We start from the raw sequence: 11113 nt of genomic DNA on the forward strand, positions 1-11113 counted from the left end.
AACGGGCTGGGAAGCAAAAATTAACTGGAGCTGGGTGAAAAAATCACGACAGGTGTCAGGATTACCAGAATATTTGGATGGCGCCGGAATGTTCGGCTGAACCGAGTCTCGAACTGGCGGGGTAGCGGCCCGATTCTCGCCTGACGCAGCTGCAGCCGCAGCTTGGGTACTGGTGAGTTGGGCGACCTGAGTAGTGAGCTGGTTCATTTTATCGAGGAGGGTGTGGAGAGCCTGCTCATGTCCACCCAGCCTGTGCCCCTGGGACTGGATAGCATCCTTGACCTGTGTGAGTTCTGCTGGATTCATTTTATGGCCAGTTTGTACTGTAATGCGGCTAGTACAAACACTGAATCCAAATGCAGTAACTCGGACACAAAAATAAGATTCAAAAGATTTATTATTCACACACAGGTGACAGAATAGTAATAATGACAGAATCTTGAGGATAAAGGTGGGAGATATTCTCCTCTGATTCGTCCTCCGGTTCGAGGGCGGCAGCCCGTCTCCCCGAGCGGCGTTTGGGGTATTTTCCCCGACAAAAAGTCAGGGCGAGAAGATCGAAACCAGGAAATCCAAAGAGGCAGACAAAAACCAACAGGGAGCAGGCAGTAGGCAAAAAACCGAGGAATCCAAAAAGGGTCACAACAGGCAGACAAAACGAACAAACGAGGTCAAGACGCTGGTAAGAACTACGAGAGTTACAAACTGGCGACTGACAAGGGGAAAGGACAGGGTTTAAATACACAAAAGGGAGGGAAGACAACTAGACACAGGTGGAGAAAATCAGGGCGGAGACAGGTAATCAGGTAAGAGGTCAGGGAGAACAGAGAACAGGAAGTAAAGACGACAGACAAGACACATGAGGGGAAACTTAACAAAATAAAACAGGAAACGACAAACAAAACATAAAAGACAGACGAGACCAGACTAACGTCTGGCTGCGGGTATGACAGATGTATTGTGCAACCACAATGTAAATATGTAAAAAGTATTCCATTTTAATTCTTATTCTATAGTCATATAAATATTTTTTTTTCTTTTATAAATACCAGATTTCTTACTTTTCTCTTCATATTTAATTTTTCACTCGTTTGTGGTTTTTCTACCTGTCTTTTCCTCTGCACTTGTTTGTTGTATGTTACTGTTCTTAACTGTGAAATTTCCCCACAGTGGGCTAAATAAAGTCATATCTTATGTTATCTTATGTTCAATTTCACATGTATACATCTGCATGTGCCTTTACAGATGTGAAGTTCATATTGTATGTATTGTATGTATTCTATGTAGAAAAAAAAAAAAATCTTAGTACTTTAAGGTGTCGCTTTTGGAGCATGTGACTATAGAGGAGAGATTTAGAATAAAAGAGGATTGCTTTTGTTATTTGAGATAATTTTCTGGTATCATTTTTATTTATTTTATTTTTTTTTATTTTTGTTTGTTTTACCTACATCAGCACAGTTAGAACAGGATCAGTTTGCTGGTGTTTCTATGGAGTGTCTCTTGTTCCAAGAAGCCCAGGGGCAGATGTTGGATTCCTCAACAGCCCAGTCATTTTTGCTGAGGCTTAGTTTTCTTAAACAGCTGGGAATGGCAGATTTAAGCAAAGATTAATCAAACAGGATGCATTTCATTACCTTCTGCCTGTACATGTGTAATGACAATAAAGTTTAATCTAATCTAATCTAATCTGCATTTGTTTGACGCTCCTCTTGTCTGTTTTTTTCATGAGGACGGTCTATGAAGGAATAACACACAATAAAGATGGAATGTGCCATTCACTGTTGAAATGTAAAAATAATAACCGACCAAACTACATCAGTACTAATTAAACAAGAAGAAACAAAGAAAATGTGAAAAACAACATTAGTTAGCTGTTTTCAATTAGCTTTGAAAAAAAGCAAAAGTTCATTTACATAACATACCCAAAATATACACAATATACTGCAGCCAAAGTGAAGAATAAAGGCAAGAAAAACACATAAACTGAACAACTGAATATAAAAGCTTTAAAAAATAAATGAGAACCAGCAGCTAACCATTAAAATTCATGACTGTTTAAGACAAGCAGATCCAAACCATTAAATCTGTGGATTCAAAAAACCTTAAAATAATAATTAAGGTAAATAGCATGCCAATAAAATATAGAAAATACAACCGGCTTAAAAAAAATGTATAGAAATACTTTTGTGTCACACATCTGGAAACTGACTTGCACGAACTTTGGCAGTGATATTTGTCGGTAAATGTGGGCGTTATGCATCGCACATGCCTTCATCTTCTCAACCGTCAACAACGAAGTGAACATGATGACGTATATGTCACGTAGACAGGGATGGGCGAAAGGGGGCTAAGGTGATTGGTCAAATTTGCGGAAAATTCACAGCGATTGGACAAAATTGTAGCGTCGCGCAGAATCCGCGATGATCGGTTGAATTTGCGTGAATAGTTGTGATCGCAACATCGCAAATTCCAGGAGGGACTGTTAAGTGACTGATCACCATTTCTTATAATATCATCCTCTGTATTTTGCGTTGCATCAGTATAAATCAAGTCATTTCCTGTATTTAATTTACTGACCATGTTCTTAAAAGCTCAGATTAAAGTTGAGGGCTATTATATCAAAAAGAGAGAAAACTGCAGAAATAGTGACTTTTTCAGTAAAATATATCATTAACTGAACATAAACCAAGTGTCTCCATCTATTGTCATTGATCCAACTCAGTGGGTTTTACTGGTGAATCTATGTTGTAGAAGATGACGGTGTTTCTACATTTAGCACAGAGCCGCTGAACGTCCAAATGGGTCATATCTGATGACCATGAAAAGACAGCAAATTGCATTTTACGCCAATTATTTACAAGTATTTATAAGATTTAATGGATCAATTGGTATGATCAACTCATGTATTCCCTCAGCTATCAGGCTGATTTGATTTGCTATTTATTGTTGGGTTTTTTTTTATTCTTTTTTAGCATCTTAGTCATTTCACTGTTGAATTTATTGCCTGGTTGCTGTTCTATGAGTACTGACAGGTGAATGTGTATGTGGCTGTCATATGCGGCTATAGATGTTTTGCGTTTGTTTGTTTGTCCTGTCGTTCGCTCACTGAAACAGCGAGAGACATGGGGTCGTCGCAAAGAAGAAGAATTTTTTTGGCACACAGGGTAAACAGGCATACTAACAGCGTGTCGGTGTCCGGATACAAGTTGCATCTAGTGACCGGTGTTTTTTAAGGTTTCTTCAGAGTTGTTTCACGTATGTGTTCATGTAAGTTGTAGATAAGTCCATAGCTCAGTTGGCGCCACTGTATCCTAGAAGGCCTTGACACACTGTTGCGGTCCCTCGGATTAAAGTCTCAGATCCAGGGCGTTTCATACAGGTGCTTTTATCTCAGTTTGTAACACCGTGAAAACTATACAAAAAACACAAAGCAACACAATATACAGTTTAACAAACAATTCACACTAAACATTCACAATAATTAACACACTAACACAACACTGCACCTCGCTCCGCTCTCCGAGGGCGCTATCTAATGTCCCGATTGAAGCCGTCTCTGCTAGCCAAAGTTTAGCTCTGTCTACACATTACAACGGTAAACCGGACAAACACGGAGATACACAAATAGAACAAAGCAAACAAAAGGCATACAAAATGGTTCAAACAAGTCTCAAACAAATAAACAATATAAATCATCAATTATATTTTACATTTTTTACCGCATTCTCAAATCCGCGGCTCCACACTATGAGGTAAAAGCCGGAAGTATAACTCAACAAAAAAACACACGAAGAAGAAAATGTGAAACTTTCAAAATAAAATAGTACACTAAAGAAGGCGCTATAGGATCACAATCTGTTGTAATCACTGCACATCAATATAAATCATTTAGTGCAAAAGCCATTTACACACGCTAAGATTATTTCTCACAGCTTGTGTGAACTTTATAGAGTATAAGTGTGTCCAAAGTTCACATGTAGTTTAATATGGCTAAATAATGACATAATAAAAGTAAAAGTAAATAATAGTCCACAGTCCCTAATTGTTTGGACGTTCAATAAGGCAGGGTAACTGTGAACTGAATTGCCCTTCAGGGATTAATAAAGTGGTCTGAATCTGTATCTGAATCTGGTATTAAACAGTTTATATCAGTAGATGCTATTGGTCAGTGACAGATGTTTGGGTCTTTATGGGTTAAACCAATAACCTTTTTAACAAAGGTCTTATTTCTAATTATACAGTCAGTTCCTTGATAATGACACTATTTATTTAATTTGTCTTTTACCATTCTAAATATCAAGTTCAGGCCATTACACACTGGGGGCACGACGAATAAATGCCACAAAGATGTGAAATACTCCCCTATGAATGGCTCACATCAAAACAATTCACAGTGCAGTGATGTGAGTTTATAACAGTTAAAACACTTGATCACGGAAAAGACTTGAATATCCACCAGGGCCTGTATTCCTAAAGATTCTGAGAATCCTCTCACAGAGCTCCTAACTTCACCTAAAAATGCCTAGCGAGGAGTCTTAGCTTAGGCGTGATTCCAGAACACTCTCAGAGGACTCTGAGCAAGGAATGGACAGAAGTTCCTATCTTAGTGAGGAGGTGTGGTTGACCCCGTTGCTAGGTCAGGGATTAAAGCAAAAATTTTTCATCTGACTGAAAATTTTCTTCTGGTCAAAATCATTGGCCACTATTAAAAATGATGCAATACAATACTACTATAACATACAGGTTAATATAGTCAAATTTGGCAATACTGTAAAACACACTGAATGGGAGAGTGTACAGGTATAGAAGATTAGTAACATGGATAGAAAAAATGTCATGAGTGGTACTGGTGGGGGATCTGGGGGTCCTCCCCCAGAAAATTTTTAATTTTTAAAGCTTCAGGTCAATTTTGGTGCTCTCTGGTTAATTTTAAAGGGTGTGAAAACCTTTGAAGCAAGTGAAAATAATAACTAGAAGAAAACCTTACTGCAAAAAATGAGTGAAAAACTTTTTATTTAACAATCAAGCCACGCCCACCTCCATCTATTCTTCACGCATCTCTCAATAGTTACCACTTCAGCACCTTCCTCTACAAACGTGTCCATGATGTCGTATATGCTAGCCAAAATAATCTGTACGTCGTCAAACCTGCGTCCACAACCCCCTCCCGCCAATATCATGTTCTCTTTTGATTGGAAGAAATTACGTCAACTGAAACAGAAATTATATTCCGTTACAGACACTCTCTGAGGGTATTTAAAATACAGTGGCTTTGCAAATACCAAGGGTGTTACTCATTCATTCAGTTTTATCTTCGTACTGTACCACACAGATAGAAATAAGATGCTAAACGGGTCAAAATAAAGCACTTATGCAGTCGGGCGTGTAACCGCGTAAGGCCGTGGCGCGCACAGCCGCACGCACGGGAAGGGCACATACACACAAACACAAACACACACACTAGTCATATACCGGCAAGAGGAGATCAGCTATGAACCCAAACATGAAGGTCCATGTAGATCAGTTCTGTCTTCTTCCCTTTTCGCTGTGGTTCTTTCATAATGAAAGCTACTCGTTAGCACTAAACTAAAGTTAGCGTCTGGAGGCTGAACTTCAGTAAAGCTGAACTTATCCATGTGTTTCTGAGGCACAGAATGAGCAGCGTTTCCTTCCAAAGATAAGTAGTCATCAATCTCTCCTCCCGACATAAAAATAAAGAAGTCATCTTATTATCATCACTGTTAAACCTATCAGCCCCCTGTGTGTGGCGTGCCTGGGTTAAACACCTGCAGACCCAGGACAGCAGACCCAGGACAGGATCGCGGTGCCGACTGGACTCCGCGAAACACGTGGGGAAGTTACTTCAATATGACTTTTTTCCCCCCTCAATTTTTCCATTTGACGGAAATCCGTCATGGTGACAGAGAACTTTAATCCCTGTGCTAGGTATGAGTCATCATTTCAAAAGCTGTGATTGGTTGATCCTAAAAGCTAGAAAAAATATACTTTTGGTGATAATTAGCAAGGGATGGACCCTCAAATCACTAAACTTAATCATAGAATCTAATCTTATGAAGACTGTGTAATTGTAAATAATATTTCACATAAAAGAAAACATCTGTTAAATGAATAGTAAGCTATACTTTTAAATTATCCCACAAAATGTGTGAAAAAACTCAGGCCAACTTGCACAGTATTCACATAGTGATGGTTATATTTATTTGCTCATATTAATTGGCATGCTGGTAATTTTTGCACTTTCAACTTTCAACATTTCAACTCAACTTGGTATTAACTAAGGTAAAATGTCTCATCTTTCATCAATGTTTGTGATTGCTGACTGGCCTCAGGAGGTTGTGACCCTGCAGATGAAGGGTTGTGACAGACCCCAGTCATCATTGCTGCATTGTTGCATTTTCCATGTTGCCAGATACCTCAGTGTTGTGATGATTTTCATTTCGGGTGGTGTTGCATTGTGGCGTTGGGTTGGAGAAGTAAGTGCATCTGTAATGAGATCAACCACAAACATGATTCCTGCACGATCCAATCTGTAGCGTTTAATTAATTCACTGTCATCCAGTGTTTGGAGAATATCCCTCCTGCCCAGGGCCAGATTAACACTTCATTGTACCCTGGGCAACAATATTCAAGGGCCCCATCATCACAACCCTAGGATCCCTATAATCTGGCAAAATACAGAATAAATTCCAGGAATATATGTAAATATACCCCAATCTTCAATATCTAACTATCATCAAAGGCATTTTGATGTACAAATGTGTAAATGCTCGTAGAACTACAAGTGCACCACTATAGCTCTTGTCAAGGCCACTCACTTGCATATGATGATATGAAAACAAAACACATTAGCATCTCAGTATAATCTAAAATTGATCCACTACATTAGAAAGAGAGGGAAATGTCCTCCATTTTCACAAGAAATAAATAAGAAACCATTTCCAAAGTATCCAGTATTTATTTAAGAACACTTTTTGCCAACACAAATGTATTGAATCATCAGAAAAAGCCCACAGACAAAACACAAACGTAATCTGATAGAATCAGATATGAATTTTAAATAGAAATCCCCTTGTCGCCTCAGAATTCAACAAGAAAGTTAAAGTAAGTGCAATGTAAACATCTTGAAATCTGCTTTCTCTTAACAATAAACATATCTCAACATCTTCATGGAGCCACCACAAGGAAAAAAATAAATATAATGCAGTATAATCTGCTAAAATAAACATTTTGGTCCCAGTTTAACTTTTAAACAGAAAACACATCACAATTCAAGGCATGTCAAGGCAAGGGTTAAACATTTTAATAGTAAATATTACATAAACTAAATACTATAAACATCTGGAAAACTGTCAATTTCTCTCAAAGAAATACTTATCTGACCAATACAAAATTTGTATTCTAAATGATGGGGAAGTGCATGTTTAGGTATGTTCTTTAAATTTTTAGCTTTTTAAATGTCCCTCTCCTTTTTTAATTTTCGTTTGGCGCTCCCACTTAGCTGCTTCTCCATGTTTGCAATGTTTTGATTCGCATACGTAGCGTATGTTGTGTAGTCCTTGACATCTCACATCCCGCTCAGTGCACGCACGTTGATTTGCGTCACCACTGATTCGCTTTTTGGACTGACCAATGAGGAGAGGGTCTCAGCTCACGGTCACAGACAGCAGGAGCAGGGTTTCTGTGCAGTGCAATGGCTCAGGGCAGCAGACAGTTTCATTTATAAGCAAAAGATAACCAGATATTTTCGTTATGCCCGAGCTACCCAGGGCCCTTCAGAGGTCGCGGGCCCCCGGGCAATTGCCCAGTTGCCCATATGGTTAATCTGGGCTTGCTCCTGCCTCTTCCGTCGGCCATTTTGTCCTCTGCTTAGGGAACTCCTCTTCCCCTTAAAAGTCCTCTTCCCTGCTCTGAACAGATCTCACCTTAGGAGCTCTTTTAAGGGCTAGGATTCTTTAGGAATAGCTTTTATCTTTACTAGGATCTACTCTTCATTTTTAGGGGAAATTCTAAGAAAACATCATGATTCTAAGAATTTTCTTAGAATTTGGCCACTAGGAGCAACTCTTTGCACTAAGAATCTTTAGGAATATGGGCCCAGGTGTAGAAATGGTCATGACCAGGAAATTATAGCTGTTTTTATTTTGTGATTTTTATTTTGTAAATGGTTTTTCCCTCTGTTTCTGGCACCTTGCCCTTCCTGTCGGTCTGATTGTCTTCCCATGACCTGATATTTTCCACCTGTTCCCCTTACCTAGTGTGTGTGTGTGTGTGTGTGTGTGTGTGTGTGTGTGTGCGCGTGTGCGTATTGTCCACGTCTCCCTTTGTTCCTTGCCAGTTCGTCTTGTCTTGTGCCAGAAGAACCAGCATCTTGTCTCCTCGCCATGTCAGCTGTAGTAAATCATTTGTTCCATGTGCTTGTTTGGATTTTCTTTTGTTTCTTCAACCAAGTGGATTTTTTTTTCTCCTCTTTGATTGATTTTGAATTTTTTTTTAATCATCTTTCAATTTTCTCCTTTTTGCCTCCATTGGGAGTGATTTTATTTTTGTAGTCTTTAGTTTTTTAGACCTTTTTGTCTCTTTGAGTGATTCTTATTTTTGTACTTTTAAAATAAAGATTGTTAATTTGAAGATTTTGACTCGCAGTCATGCTTTTGGGTTTCATTCCTTGTTCAGTTGTGACAGAAATAAATATATATTCAACATCACCTGAAGCCTCATGTTCTGTCTGTTTATCTGATCCTCTGTTCCTTCAACTGGGTGTTCAGGTTCGAAGTCACGCACAGACAAAATTATTTGGTTTATATGTAACAGAAACTAGTCACTGACAAACCCTGATAGTCTAGCTGTTCTCAGTGAGTCTGTTTACATGACCATAGAAATCTGATAACTGCCGTAATCAGATGCGATACGTTTATATGCATTTCAGAAATGCAATAATTGCCAAACCCTAGTTTACATGTTTCAGTCCATTATTTGATTTTTTTCAGAGTATGTATGTACATACATTATGACATAAGACTTACACTTCCTGTCATTTTCAAAACATCCAGCTTTGTCTTGTTTTGTTGACCATGGCAACGCCTACAGTGTCAGCATTTACTGTCCTAATGAGGGAGCTAGTAAGACTACAAAGTAGGTCACATGTTGCTGCTATTCTTAATTTCCTTGTTTGTTTACCTTTTTCTTTAGGCTCACGTCACTGCCTAAATTCTGTTTATGTAGATCTATATTTCTTTTTTCTTTTTTTTTTTTCTTACACATGTGCAGATGTAAAACAAAAAAAAAACAAAGAAGGAAAGAAATCAGATTGACCTGTATACATCAGGGGGGTCCTTATTTTTTAAGTTTTCATTTTTAAGTTTCTGACCCCTTTAAATGAATTCTTATCAGAAGAAAATGTGTTTTACTATTTTTGGTGGGACTATCAAAAAAGTTTAAGGTGTTCATAATTTTTTTGTCAAAAATCAGTGACAGATATCATGATAGTGTTTTTGGGACTTGATCTCAGAAAAAGTGGAATATTTTAACTGACAAGCAGTGTCAAGTTCACTGGAATCCAAGGCAGATAACTGCCATTATCTGGATCTCATACAATATTGTAACGTTCAGCCGGACGTAAAGAGAAGAAATGAGGGGTCTTCAAACAAGCCACCGCTTTATCAATCAACTAAACAGTTACTGTTGGCTGTAACCACACCAGTGCAACTCAGAACTGTCTAATGTTGCCTACCTCCCACTCACAACCACACACACATCTTGGTTCTCTGTCCTCCACGCACATGCCCGGCCCCCCTCTTACTCATCCAATACATTTCTGCCTTATACACATGTGCACATGCACACATGCATCCTTAAACTAACAGTAACCACATAACTCCTGAACAGTAGCACAACTGGAAAACATTAAAACAGCAATATAACTCCAGGGTCGCTACAATATGTTTAAATAGACATTGTCCAATGTCTCCAAAGATGAAGTGCAGGTTATCAGAATATCTGCAATTCTGCACGATATAGGTTCTACAAAGTGTTTGAAATCACTAGATTTGACAAAATTGCAGTGAGTGCACTGAAAGTGACACTGAGTATTTCATTACTGTATGTGACACCATCTGTCTTTCTTTTTCACTGAAAGATGGCAACACCATGAAAGTGTTACTGGTTGTCAGCTGTTGAAAACATTTAAATTTAAAAAACATTTAAATTTGTTCTGTTTGTTGATTGCTTGTTTGTTTGTTTTTGGATGGACTCCCGAGTCTGCAAATAAAGACGATGATGATGATAATGATGATGATGATGATGATGACTGCATTCTATAATGTGATACAGTGACATATATGTGTCAGTTATGAATCCCAGTCTATATCACAACCTGAGATTTTGTTACATTACGTTTCATTATAATGGATTAGATTTATGTAGTGCTTTTCTATTACACCAGTGGTGGCTGCTCGTCTTTCAGACAGGGGAAGCTCATTATCGGCTTACATAAAAAAAAAAAAAAAAAAAAAAAAGAATTAAGAAAATGCTCAGTGACCTTATCGTACCAAGTAAGCGTCTTTCCCAGGGACTGGACCAGTGTCCTCTCTGCTTAGATTGCCTTGGCCCAGTGTGTTGCGAGTGTAAGACTTCAGCCTTTTTAAACCAGAGATGCTCCTTTCACTCCGACCTAGCCGACAGTTTGATTGATTTAACTATCTACAAAACAATATTAAACTCGAACAAGAAATGATTAAATTATGTAACTGAAACAAGAAAACGCTGAAATTATGCTAAATTGAAACAAGCAAGTACAATGAGTGTGTTTTATTTACAGTGCAAGAAATGAACAAGTAATTTCGTAGTAGTTTCTCTCTTGATTTCACAGCAGAATGTGCGACGGTATTAAACTGAACTGTGTCAGTGAAGGAGGAGATCTGAAACTAGCTGTCAGTCAAACAGGATTCAGCCTTTAGACTGATCCTCCAATCAGCACGTGGGATTCTGGCATCCAGCCCGGCCGAGCTCCGCCCACAGCTCCATTCACCCCCAGAGACGCCTGGCGTCCGGGGGCGGGACAACATCGTGGCATTTATCCAATTACCGTCCAGTT

Source organism: Sphaeramia orbicularis, chromosome 10 (genome assembly GCF_902148855.1).
Source record: "Sphaeramia orbicularis chromosome 10, fSphaOr1.1, whole genome shotgun sequence".
NCBI classification, from domain to species: Eukaryota; Metazoa; Chordata; class Actinopteri; order Kurtiformes; family Apogonidae; genus Sphaeramia; species Sphaeramia orbicularis.